Raw genomic sequence first — 14,070 nt, 5'->3', positions numbered from 1 at the left:
TATATATATATATATATATATATATATATATATATATATATATATATATATATATATATATATATAAAATCAAGAAATAAAGTATTCATACGAAAAAATCATATAAAAATGATATTGTCTAGTACAAAGCCAAATCCATCAATATGGATTCAACGATACAATCCAAAGATTCAAATAGTATATATAAGGATGATTATATAGAATCTATTGACAACAAACTTGGTTGCAATGTTTACTAGTCTACGCCTAGCATGTTCCATCAATTAGTGTACATCAAATCTGTTGCGGCCAATCGCCTCGTCGTCCGATCGCCGGGGATGTGCACCTGCAAAAACGAGAAGTCCACACTGACCGGAGGCGGCTCCGGCGGGGACCCTCCGACGGTCAAGTCAGAGAGGTGACTGGGCAACAGTGAAATGTAGACAGAGAGCTCTGAGAGAGAGAGAGAGAGAGGAGCGAGCCTGTGATTTAGAAGTCGAGAAGTGGGGGAGCGGATCCCCCTGCACTGTTGCCTTCTCCGGTATATATAGTGGAGCACGGTATGACGCCGTCATTAATGGCGCGGACAAGTGAGGAACTGTCAACTCACTGTAGACTTCAGGGTCGCCGTGAAGATGTCACATCGCCGTGGGGCTGTCAAATCATCAGGGTTGACAATGCCCCTGGTAGGACAATGCCCCAAAATGGCCGTGCCACATGTTGCTGTCAGAGCTGACAAGGTCTGGCGGCTGTACGGCGATTGGAGGAGTCGGCCGACTCTAGATCGGCGGCCAGCAGAGTGGCGTCGGGTTCCTCCGTCGGTCGGCGAGTTTCATATGAGTCGGCCGTCAGACCTCTGGGTTCAGTTGGTCGGGAAAGATACGCCCGACATATCCCTAGTCGACGATGGACCATTGAATGGCCGGTAGTGGCGTCCGTCAGTCGGGCGCCCCCGGTCGTCGGTCGTCGGCCAGTCGGTCGGTCGGCCAGTCGGTCGGTCGGGCAGTTGGTCGGGACGCCAGTCGGTCGGTCGGTCGGCGGGTATCCCCCAACAGTTGCCCCCCTCCACTCCTAAGTCGTACGGTGAGCTGGCGACTAGGAGTGGATTCGTCGTATGCGAAGATCCGACCGTACCGCCGGTTGATACGGTGTCAGGCGCCTCATAAATGTCGAGAGGCTTGCTGGCGTCCATCGTCTAGTCGGCGTCAGACGTCTCGTCCTATCAGCATCAGGTGTCACGTCGGCGTCGGACGCCCCGCCGTGTCGGATGTCCCGCTGGTGTCAGCGATAAAACCGGCGCTAGGTGTCATGTCCCATCGGGAAGGGGAACCGTCATTCCCGCCGTCCCTTCGAGAACACCAAACGTCGCGTCCCGCCGCGCCACATGGCGTGTGGCCATTGGTTCATGTCCGGTGGAGCGGATGGAGGTGACGTGACGCAATCTGAAGGGGGGTGCGTCGAACCGTCGGACCATCGGACGGCCCTGATGACGCCACGCGGCGAAATCTGGGGAGCCTTCGTTGACCGTGCCTTCATCTCGACCGTTGGGGGGCACTATATATACAAAGTTATCCCCAAATGGTTTTTTACCCTTCTCATTTTTACAGTCGAGACTCTGCTCGTGAGTCTCCGTTCCAGGTACTTCTCCGCTCCGTTTTCCATTTACGATTCTTTTCTTTCAAGGGCTAGAATAGCCTTTGTCTTCTTTCCTTCCTTCCTTCCTTGCCACTTCTCTGAACTCATGGCTAGGACGTCCCCACGAGGTAGTCGGTCGGGAGAACCGACCGAAGACACTCGGTCGTCCCCGGAGGTGGAGGCTTCTTCACTTTCGGGGCCGAACGTCGATCGGCTCCGGGAGCAGTACCGCGTCTCGGAGCAGTTTCGGCTGTTCGCCCCTGGCGCTGATGGTCGGGTCAATAGCCCGCCCGAGGGTCAGGTGGCGTTCTATCTGGAGGATCTTCGGGCCGGCCTTCGATTCCCGGTTCCGGAGTTCGTCCGGAACATTCTGGACTATTACGGGCTATGCCCGGCACAACTTGCGTCGAACTCGGTTCGGCTGATAGTCAGCTTTGCCCTCTTGTGTCGGCTTTTGCCGACCGAACCTCGGATCTCTCTTTTCCGAGTTTTCTTTGTTCTCCGTCCCCATCCTAAAGCCCGAGGGTGGTGGTACTTCATCCCTCGGAAAGGGCTCTCCTTCATTACTGGTCTTCCGACGTCTATTCACAGATGGAAGAACCAGTTCTTCTTCGCGTCGTCCTCTGCCCCTTGGGGGTTTTCCGTCCGTTGGGGGAATCCCCGAACCGATCCAAATGAGAACGTCGGGTGGAGGCCGATGATCGGGAGGACTTCCATCGGCTAAAGGATATCTCGGTGCCGAAGCAGAGCGAGCTCGTCACCGAGCAGGCCTTGTACGACGCCGGCCTTAGCCCGGTCCCCCGTTTAGGTCGGTTTGCATTTTCCCGACATCTCCATTTTCTTTTCTGCCTTTCTCTTTAGCTCTGACCGTTCGTCGTCTTTTTCAGATATGCCGCCGAGGACGCGACTGTCGGCTGCCGACATTCATCAGCATGCCGTGAGGAAGAGGCCGGCGGCAGGCGCCGGGCCGTCGCAGCCTCCCAAGAGGCCCCGCGTGGTTCCGCCGAGCGAACCAGCCGGGTCGGAGGCGGAGCCGGTGATCGCACTGTCGGCGCCGACAGTGCTTGTAGATGTCCCGTCCGAGGGACCGTCAGTCGGGGGAGCCGCTTCGCCCGACCGAGGAGCAGCTGATTCTGCAGGGGGCACGCCGACCGTCCAGCAGCCTCCGGAGGTTCGGGAGGAGGTTCGCGAACCTGAGCGGCCGACGCATGCCACCGCCGCGCCGTCGGTCGAGACTCGGTCGGGTTCGAGCTTGCCGTCGATCTCCGACGTCAGGGCCTGGACGGCAAGCCAAGGTAAGGCCCCAATGGCGTCGGGTGACGAAGGTCGGTCGGCGGGCGGATCGGCCGACTTTCTGCTTCCTGAGGGTGCGTCGGGCCTGGCCAACCACGACTTGGCCAGGAGACTATGCCAAGCGCTCCTTCTTCCCGCCGACATCGAAGCGATGAAGAACCAGCGTGTCTCCGACATGCTGTCATCCTTCTATCCGATGATGATCCGGGTAAACTCTCCTTCCCTCTGTTTTTAATCGTAGCCTCGCAAGTTCGGCTTACTAACGGTCGGTTCTATTTTGTGCAGCTGGTCTTCAACATATCCGAGCTGGAGGTCGGATATCGGAAGTTTGGGGACATGCGCGCGGCCTGGAGAGATAAGGTCGCGGGCCTCGAAGCCGAGAAGGCCATCCTTCTCGACCAATTTCAGCAGTCGGTCGATCGGGAGAACCGACTCGAGGGGCAGGTCTCCCGACTTTCGGAGGAGGTCTCCGGACTCAAGGAGACCACGGCGTCGTTGGAGTCGGAGCTTAAGTCGGCCAAGGATGACGCGGCAAAGAAGTCCCGAACCATCCGTCGGCTCCGACACGAGTGAGACGGTGTCGGCAAAGAGCTGGAGGCCGAGCGCGAGCAACTCCGAGCAAGTCTCGGGGACCTCGCCAAGGCTGAAGAAGGCTGGGCCGCCGTCCAGGCCGACGCAGATGTCGCCAAAGCCGAGGCAGAGTCGGCAAAGGAGGCTTTGGGTCGGGCAATTGAGGTCTTCCGGGACTCGGAGGAGTACCGCGAAGAGCTTCTGGAGAGCGGCTACCTCTCGTACCAAGTCGGGTACGAGGATGCTCGGGAAGCCGTTCGAGGCCTGTTCCCCGAACTCGATCTCAGCAGGGTGATTCTACCAGGGTCGGAGGCCCCAGCTGCGGAGGAGACGGCCGGACCAGCGTTGGAAGGTCTCTCCACCAGGGCGGAAGCCGAAGACGTCGCAGAGCCGGTTGCCGAAGATCAGTCGGCCCTGACGGCTGAAGTCGGAGCAGATCCGCCGACCAACTCCCATCGTCGTCCCGTGGAGGATGTAGACTCCGACGACTAGTCATTTTTGCTTTGACTTGTAATCGGGTTTCGGCCTTTTTCTTGTAAACCTTCTTTTATCTATGGATAGAATTTCTTTAAGTCTTGAATGAAATCTTCTTTTACCTTCTCCCTTTGTTTGTAATGTCGAGTATGTCTGCAATGTCGAACGTGAGTCGCTAACTTAGGCAAGTCACTAACTCACGTAAGTCGGTAGGACTTCAGCAACTAGTGCAGCCTCGAAAGCAGGGTGCGTTCCGACTTTAGGTCGGCTTCCAATAATCGAAGTCGTCAGTCGGGCACGTTTGTTGAGTCGGGAGCCGACCGGACCTGGTAAAGGTTCGGTAGTCGGGCTTCCATAGATGTGTTTAGTCGGTCATTGTCCGACGCAGTGTCGGGGGAACGACAGTAAGTCGGGTCCCCATACCCTTGCGTCGGGTTCTGTGTCTTCCGACATACGGTAGCAAGCCGAATGTCGTTCAGCCGGCCGTAGGTCGGTCGGCAAGTCGTGGATGCGACTAAGGTCGCGCTGTGCGATAGACGGTGGTAAGCCGAATATCCCTCGACCGCCGTAGCCTGGTCGGAAGTCGCGACGACAGTCGCGTGGGCTTTTAGCCTTTCTTTGGTCGGGGCCCGATCGGCCTGTCGGCCGATGGTTCGGCCCGAAAATTCGACTGTAGAAGGAGTATGGACTCCCGTTGCAACAGGTGCATCGGCCTTTGTCAAGGACGGATGTGTTGCAGAAAGTCGAAGGAGTGCAACTCCCGTTGACAAGAGTCCGTCGGCCCTTGTGAGGGTCCGATGTGTCGCCGATGATGAGGTCATCGGTTTTAGGTGGATGCTAGGTCCACGTTGATACGTTGGGGCTGAGCGTCGATCATTAGCCGAAAATTTAAGACTCCGAGATTTCAAACCGAACTTGTATTCCGACTATTGAATTACGAAATTCACTGGTAATACAGCTTCAAGTTGTCGGCGTTCCAAGTCCGGGGAATGGGCTTCCCCTCAAGGGTCTCGAGTCGATAGGCTCTTGGCCCGAAGGTGTCTGCAACCTTGTAGGGTCTTCCCAGTTGGGAGCCAGCTTCCCTTGGTCCAAGGGCTTCGACACTTCTGCCTTCCTCAAGACCAGGTCGCCAGGCCTGAAGAGCTTTGGTCTGACCTTGGCGTTGTAATACCGGGCGACCCTCTGTCGGTATGAAGCCATTCGGATTTGAGCCTCGTCTCGTAGCTCGGGGAGGAGGTCCAGGTCGGCCCTCCGACCCTCGGAGTTGTCCGGCTCTTGGTATTGCTCGACTCTTGAAGATGGAAGGCCAATCTCGAGCGGGATCATAGCTTCCGTCCCGTAGGCCAAACTGAACGGCGACTCCCCGGTCGGGATGCGGGGGGTCGTTCGGTAAGCCCACAGAACGGAGCCCAGCTCGTCGACCCAAAGACCTTTGGCTTCATTCAGTCGGGTCTTGAGTCCATGGAGCAAGGTCCGGTTGGTCACTTCAACCTCGCCGTTGGACTGAGGGTGCCCGACTGAAGTCAATCGGTGCCGGATGTGGAACCTGGCGCAGAAGTCTTTGAAGTCTTGGTTGTCGAATTACCGTCCATTGTCGGTGATGATGGTGTGCGGCAATCCGAACCTGAAGATGATGGACTTTTGGATGAAGTCCTCCATCTTCCGCTCGGTGATCTGCGCCAAGGGCTCAGCCTCGACCCACTTCGTGAAGTAGTCGATGGCGACAACGATGAACTTCCTCTGGCCCGACGCTGGTGGGAATGGGCCGAGAATGTCGACTCTCCACTGGGCGAAGGGCCACGGAGCGACAACGGGAGCGATTTGGCTGGCCGGTTGGTGCTGAATATTGGCATACTTTTGGCATAGCTCGCACCTCCGGACCAACTCTGCCGCATCCTTCTTCATGGTCGGCCAATAGTAGCCTTGTCGCAGGACCTTGAAGGCTAGGGACTTGCCCCCCAAGTGGTTCCCGCAAATTCCTTCGTGAATCTCTCGGAGAGCGTAGTCGGCGTCGGTCGGCCCCAAGCATCTGAGCAAGGGGAGGGAAAACGACCTTTTGTAGAGTCGGCCGTCCATGATCACATATTGCGAGGCCGACCATCGGAGTCGCTTGGCCTCCGCGGGATCTTCAGGACTGATCCCGTCGGTTAGGTACTGGACGATCGGGTCCATCCAACTTGGTTCGGACGTTAGCTGCTGCACTTCTTCGACCCGATCGATGCTCAGCTGCTGGAGGTTTTCGACGAACGTCCGACCCAACGAGTCGTAGGCCGACGTTGCCAATCTGGAGAGTGCGTCGGCACGGGCGTTCTCCGACCTGGGGATGTGGGAGATCTCGAAATACTCGAGGCGTGCCACGAGGTCCCTCACTTTCTGAAGGTACTTGATCATGGTCGGATCTCGCGCCTCGAATTCGTCCTTGACCTGCCCCACGATCAGCTGAGAGTCGGAGAATGCCCGGAGGCTGTCGATGCCCAGCTCCTTCGCCATCCTCAAGCCAGCGAGGAGTGCCTCGTATTCAGCTTGATTGTTGGAGGCCTTGAAGTCGAACCGGAGGGCGTACTCGATGACCACCCCATCCGAATTCGTGAGCAGGAGCCCGGCCCTGCTTCCCTGAGCGTTCGAGGCTCCGTCGATGTGGAGTACCCAGGTGGAGATCGGGTCTGGCTCAGAGACCGCATCTCGTCCCGGGTCTTCAGCTCCCGACCTTCGGTCGGTCGTCGGGCATTCGGCGATGAAGTCGGCCAAGACCTGGGCCTTCAGGGCAGGCCTTGGTCGGTACTGAATGTCGAACTCGCTAAGCTTCATCGCCCACTTTGCGAGTCGTCCAGATGTGTCGGGTCAGCGCAGTATCGCCCTCAGGGGCTGGTTGGTGAGTACCACTATGGCGTGGGCCTGGAAGTACGGTCGAAGTCGTTGCGCGGAGACGGTCAGGGCGAAAATCATCTTTTCCGTCTCCGAGTACCTTGCTTCGGCCCCGTGGAGCACTTTGCTGGTGTAGTAGATGGGCTGATGAGTTCGGCACTCGTTTTCCCGGATGAGCACTGAACTGATCACCTCGGAAGATGTAGCCAAGTAGAGATACAAGGTCTCCCCGACCTGCGGCTTTACGAGCAGCGGCGGGGAAGCCAAGTACCTTTTCAGGTCTTCGAAGGCCTGTTCGCACTCATCCGACCAAGAGAAACCGTTCGCTTGACGCAGAATCTTGAAGAATGGGAGGCACCTTTCAGCCGACCGAGAAATGAATCGGCTAAGAGCGACGATTCTTCCGTTCAGCTGTTGGACCTCCTTTTTGGTGTTCGGATGACGCATGTCGAGGATTGCCTTTATTTTCTCAGGGTTGGCCTCGATCCCTCTCTGAGAAACGAGGAATCTGAGGAACTTCCCTGAGGTCACCCCGAAAGCACATTTGGTCGGGTTGAGCTTCATTCGGTGTCGTCGAAGGGTGCGAAAGATCTCCTCGAGATCCTGAACGTGGTCCGGGATCTGCGCGCTTTTCACCAGCATGTCGTCCACGTACACTTCCATGTTGCGCCCGATCTAGTCTTTGAAGACCTTATTGACGAGTCGCTAGTAGGTGGCGCCGGCGTTCTTCAGTCCGAAGGGCATCATCCGATAACAGTAGAGGCCCTTGGGAGTCACGAACGCGGTGTGCTCCTCGTCTTCAGGCGCCATCCGGATCTGGTTGTACCCGGCGAAGGCGTCCATGAAGCTGAGCAGTCGAAATCCGGACGTCGCATCCACCAGCTGGTCGATCTTCGGAAGTGGGAAGCTATCTTTTGGGCAGGCTCTGTTGAGGTCGGTATAGTCGATGCAGATCCTCCACTTCCCGTTGGCTTTCTTTACCATGACGACGTTGGCGAGCCAATCGGGATACGTGGATTCCCGAATGAAGCCCGCTTCGAGTAGCTTGTCCACTTCTTCGTCGATGGCCCTCTGCCTCTCTAGGGCGAAGGACCTTTTCTTCTGCCTCACCGGCTTCATCGTCGGATCGATGTTGAGTCGGTGAGTTATTGTTTCTGGAGGGATGCCCGACATATCTGCTGCCGACCAAGCAAATATGTCGGCGTTGGCCGTCAGCAGCTCCGTCAGTCGGCGTCGTTCGGTGTCGGGCAATCGAGACCGGACCCAAACTTTCCTGTCGGGATTTTCTCCTATCGGGATCGCCTCGAGCTGCTCGGTCGGCGAACCCTGTTCTTCCTCCTCCCTTTGGTCCAGCTTGTCGATTGTCAGAGGATCCTTCGACTCGTTGCTTTGAGCGGAGATTTGGAAGCATCGTCGGGCGAGCTGTTGATCTCCGCGCATCTCCCCGACTCCGTTTTTGATCGGGAATCGAACAAGGAGATGGTACGTCGAGACGATCGCCTTGAGGGCATTCAGTCCGGGTCGTCCAAGTATGGCGTTGTAGGCCGAAGGAACTTGGACGACCGCAAAAGTGAGGGAGGCCGTGCTTTGCCGTGGTTCGGTGCCGACCGTCACGGGCAGGGTGATTTCTCCCTCTGTCGTGACAGTGTCTCCGGCAAAGCCGATCAGGGGCACAGGGACCCTCCTAAGTCGGTCAGTTGACAGTCGCATTCGGGAGAAGGTCGAGTAAAACAAAACATTTGTCGAACTTCCATTATCAACAAAAATTCGTTTTACATCATAATTGGCTATTGTCGCCGACACAACAACAGCGTCGTCGTGGGGAGTCTGGATGCCCTGAACGTCATCTTCTGTAAAGGTGATTACGTCGTCCGGGCGTGGCCTTTTCGTCGGCTCCCCTCCTGCAGACGTCCCCGGGCCCAGCCGCTTGGAGATCATGTTGATGACTCCGGCCGTCGGCTGGTTGGTCGCCGCCTCTTCAGTCGGCTGGGGGCGTCGATCGGCAATCGGTTGGGTCGGCAGACCCTTCCGAAATTTGCCGAGGTACCCCCGACGGATGAGATTTTCAATCTCATCCTTCAACTGGATGCACCGCTCGGTGTCGTGGCCGTGGCTTCGATGGAACCGGCAGTACTTCCGATGGTCGAGGCCCTTTGCCTTCAGAGGCGGAGGCCGTCGCAGGTATCCTCTCCCTCGATCTCCATCAAGATCTGCGCACGGGGAGCGGAGAGAGGAGTGTAGGAGTCGTACCTGGGACGCACCGGCCTCGGAGTCTGCTGCCGAGGTGGCTTTTGGATTCGTCGGGGTGGTGAGACCCGACTATCGGTCGGGGGCCGGCTGGGTTCGGCGGGCTCCCGACCTTTCCTCCGCTTCTCTTTCGGGCCTCTGGGCTCGGCCAAGCGTCGGTCGGACGCTCCTTCGTCCGCGCGCATATACTTGTATGCGCGCTCCAGTAGCTCGGCATAAGTCCGGGGGAGGGTCTTGTCCAGAGAATAAGTGAATCGGGATGCCCTCAAGCCCCGCTTCATGGCTGAGACAGCCATGTCTTCGTTGAGGTCCCGGACCTCGAGCGTGGCCGTGTTGAATCGCGCCACGAAGTGTCGGAGCGTCTCGTTTTCCCCCTGCTTGAGGGAGAAAAGGCTGTCCGACGTTCGCGGTGGCTTTCGGCTGGTGCTGAAATGGGCCACGAACGAGTGCTCGAGCTGCCCGAAGGAATGGATACTTTCCGATCGGAGATCGGAGTACCAGGCCCTGGCAGCTTTGCGGAGCGTGGCGGGGAAGCCGATGCAAAAAAGAGCGTCGGTTGCCCCCTGAATCGTCATGAGAGCTTTGTAGCTCTCGAGGTGATCGACTGGGTCGGTGGAGCCGTCGTATGGCTCCACGTGCGGCATCTTGAACCGACTGGGAATCGGCTCGTCAAGGACCAGTCGGGAGAGAGGTTGGGCGGTCTGGAAGTCGACGTCGTTGGAAGACTTCTGGCCGTCCGTCTGCAGTTGGGCGAGTCGGCGGTCGATTTCCTCGAACCGTCGCTCGTAGTCGTCCGTCCGTCGATGCTGGGAGACCCCGGGAGTGGAGTCTCCGGAGGATTCTGAGAGGGAGGCCGACGGTGTGCGCGGCCGTTTCTCCTTCCTTGCCCGTTCCAACGGGGAGGGAGAGGGCCGCTGGGACCGTCGGTCGTCGCGCCGTGGTCGTCCCTCCTTTTCCCGTGGGAGCGCTGTTGGGGGCGCTCGCACGGAGGCGACAGGGATCGGCGCGGTCGCCGGCGGCTGCTCCTGGAAGGCATAGGTCGGGCCGCCGGTTGCTGCTGGAGGCTTTTGACTGCGTCGGTCAGTACGGTCATCTGTCGTATGATGGCCGCAATCTGCGCCTCCGTGGTCACTGCAGGGCACGGGGAGCTAGGCTCCGCCGCTGGTGGGGGCGGGGAGGCCTCTTCCCGGCGGGAAGAGGCCTGGCCGACCCAGTGACTCTCGATCGTTGAGCTTTTGTCTTTGTCATACTGCCCCCCCTACCTGGCGCGCCAATCTGTTGCGGCCAATCGCCTCGTCGTCCGATCGTCGGGGGACGTGCACCTGCAAAAACGAGAAGTCCACACTAACCGGAGGCGGCTCCGGCGGGGACCCTCCGACGGTCAAGTCAGAGAGGTGACTGGGCAATAGTGAAATGTAGACAGAGAGCTCTGAGAGAGAGAGAGAGAGAGAGAGAGGAGCGAGCCTGTGATTTAGGAGTCGAGAAGTGGGGGAGCGGATCCCCCTGCACTGTTGCCTTCCCCGGTATATATAGTGGAGCACGGTATGGCGCCGTCATTAATGGCGCGGACAAGTGAGGAACTGTCAACTCACTGTAGACTTCAGGGTCGCCGTGAAGATGTCACATCGCCGTGGGGGCTGTCAAATCATCAGGGTTGACAATGCCCCTGGCAGGACAATGCCCCAAAATGGCCGTGCCACATGTTGCTGTCAGAGCTGACAAGGTCTGGCGGCTGTACGGCGATTGGAGGAGTCGGCCGATCCTAGGTCGGCGGCCAGCAGAGTGGCGTCGGGTTCCTCCGTCGGTCGACGAGTTTCATATGAGTCGGCCGTCAGACCTCTGGGTTCAGTCGGTCGGGAAAGATACGCCTGACATATCCCTAGTCGGCGATGGACCATTGAATGGCCGGTAGTGGCGTCCGTCAGTCGGGCGCCCCCGGCGTCGGTCGGTCGGCCAGTCGGTCGGTCGGTCCGACCGTCAATCGGTCGGGCAGTTGGTCGGGACGCCAGTCGGTCGGTCGGTCGGCGGGTATCCCCCAACAAAATTCATCCTTAATCAAATATTCGTACGAGAAATAAATAAATTATTACTAGATTCTTATTTTCAAAACTCTAATATCTAAATTATTTTTAATCTCAAATTTTTAGACTTTATTTAATATATGACTAATTTAATAAATAAAAATTTAAAAAATTATATTGCTTTAGAAATCAGACCATAAATCTCTTGCTCAGCATCTTATCATTCAGTTGATTCTATCTATATATAGCCGAATCGCATAACTAAGAAAAATCATTAAATGAATATGTTTGTGGTGGAAAAATTATGAAAGAAGGTCACAGCTATCCAAATAACGATGCTTGGTAATCGAATGGATTACAGATGGACTCGACTAGTTGGCCATAAAGTAAGAATCCAGTAAGTTCCAGTATGATACGATAAGCATTGTCAATGATGAATATTCTACAGAAGTCAAGATGGAGATAAATACAGTGGGCTGTGTCAATATCAATCCAAGATCTTCCATTGGAGGTCAACTAGAGATTCATAAAACAAAAATCGAGATCCCTTCACTGGATCAATAACCATGTAACATGTAGAGAGAGTGGAGAGAGAAAGAAAGAAGAGAGAGAAAGGAGGAGAGAGAGAGAATAAGGAGATAAGAGAGGCATGGAGTCTCTCTCTTCCACACATCCAAGGAAAGAAGAAGGTTGCTCAACGATGGCCATGGTCGGATGGGTGGTGGCCCATGGTAATGCCCAGCAGCAACTGCGGTGATTATCGGTTGGAAGGAAAGAAAGAAGAACAAAAACAAAAGATAAACTGGAGATTGTGGTGACCGTGTTTGGATTAGGCCTCAAACTAGCAGCTAAGCTCTAATGTGCCCTCTTAATACATCAATATATAAGTTCCGATGGTGGGCAACATTGGCGGCGGCGGCGGTAAGCAAGGAAAAGAGCTGAAACAGGGCACCCCTGTTTCAAAAAAAAAAAAAAAATCGATGATAATTTGAGCAACAACAGTAATCTCAAGAGTGGGGAAGGTGAGGAAAAAGGAAGACTTAATGATGGTGGTCCAATGCCTTCGTCTCCAGCGAGAAATCAAAGCTGGATCAACGAAAAACCCAACAGCCTTAGACGGAAAACAACAAACTTAGGATCACGGCTCTAATCGAGGCTAGACGGTGGAACACCATGAGATACTAAGGAAGAGAGGAGAGAAGGGCTCTTTTTATGGCCAAAAATGAGAGATGCAGATGGAAATTTGGCACCACGAGGCCGTTGTGCGTCAAACTTGGGGAAGGTGGACTCCTGGTCCGAGTCCTCTTTTCTCGCCACACAAGCACATCACGTACGTTGAACTCATGTTGGGCCGCCGAGCCAAAAAAAAAAAAATACACATCACCCAATAATATTAAGAAATGTAGTGCATTTAAATGGAATAGGTATTTAATATCATTTAGTTTTTTTCTCTAATTTTTAGTGATAAAAATATCATTCTCTTCATAAAATAAAAAAAATAATATTATTACTTTCTAATGTCTTATATAATTTTGTATGAATATATACGATGTTCTGAACGATATATTGACTTCATATGTCTTTATGATATCTTAAACAATATATATAACTTTCTAATGCTTTGTATGATTTTTTGTGAATATATATGATATTATGAATAATATATATGACTTCTTAATATCTTATATGACTTTTTGTGAATATAGGACATCCTGAATAATATATGATTTTCTGTAAATATATATGACATTCGGAACGATATATATGGCTTCTTAATGTATTATATGAATTTTCATGAATATATAGAATATCTTGAATAATATATATGATTTTCTGTGAATATATATGATATCCTGAATAATATATATAATTTTCTAATACCTTAACCAATAAAAGTTATATAAGGCATCAAAAAATCATACATATTGTTCAAGACGTTGTATATATTATTTAGAATATTATATATCTATAGAAATTTATATAAGGTATTAGTAAGTCATATATACTGTTCAAGATGTCATATATATTCACAAGAAGTCATATATATTGTTCAGGATATCATATTTATTTATAAGAAGTCATATAAGGTATTAGGATGTCATATATATTTACAGAAAGTCATACAAGCATCAAGAAGTCATATATATTGTTCAGGACGTCATAAATATATAGAAAATTATATATATGGTTCAAAATGTCATATATATTCATAAAAAATCATATAAGGCATCAGGAAGTAATAAATTATTTTTTTTTTGTTCTACGAAGAAAAAGATATTTTCATCACTGAAAACTGAAGTAAGAAAAAGCTAAGCGGTATTAAATATTTATCCCATCATTGAGTGCGCTGTATGCTCCAATGTGATCAAACAGTGGGCACCATATTAATTTTATTGTACCGAATGTGATGCATGAAGACTTTTTCAAAATAAAAATCAGATGGCCCAATCGATCGAGCCTACTTCGCCCAATAGGCCAGCTCACCTTGGTTTCCCTGATGATGTACTTGTTAAGGCTGTTAATGTCTTCTTTTTGGTAAAAGGTTTGAAAAAAAGGAACAAACCCATGACAACGTAGCAAGAGGATCACAAAGCAGAAAAAGAAACAGGCTAAAACAACGAGAAACAGAGTCACAGGGGCCGGGGATGCAGCAATCCTTGAGCATCGGCCGCAAGAATCGCCGCGGAATTGCATCTAACCAGAAAAGCAAGAAAGAACCACCAATGCCAGCCAACAAATCCACAGCGTAGTTTCCCTTTCTGAAAGTACGTCGAATGAAGAAACGAGCAAAATCTACAGTAAAATGGAGGATCTTGCGCACCAAGGGACAGTCTGATAAATAAGTGAGCTGCGGATCAAGCCATTGAACGACTGTCGACGAATCCCCCTCAAAAATGATGCATGGCCTCGTAAACATTCTCTTGGCAACCTTAACTGCCTCCAACGCCGCCCGAAGTTCTATAAGAAGAACAGAGGATAAAAAAAA

The sequence above is a fragment of the Elaeis guineensis genome, chromosome 4 (genome assembly GCF_000442705.2).
Source record: "Elaeis guineensis isolate ETL-2024a chromosome 4, EG11, whole genome shotgun sequence".
Taxonomy (NCBI): Eukaryota; Viridiplantae; Streptophyta; class Magnoliopsida; order Arecales; family Arecaceae; genus Elaeis; species Elaeis guineensis.
Note: the sequence above shows the minus strand (reverse complement) of the source record.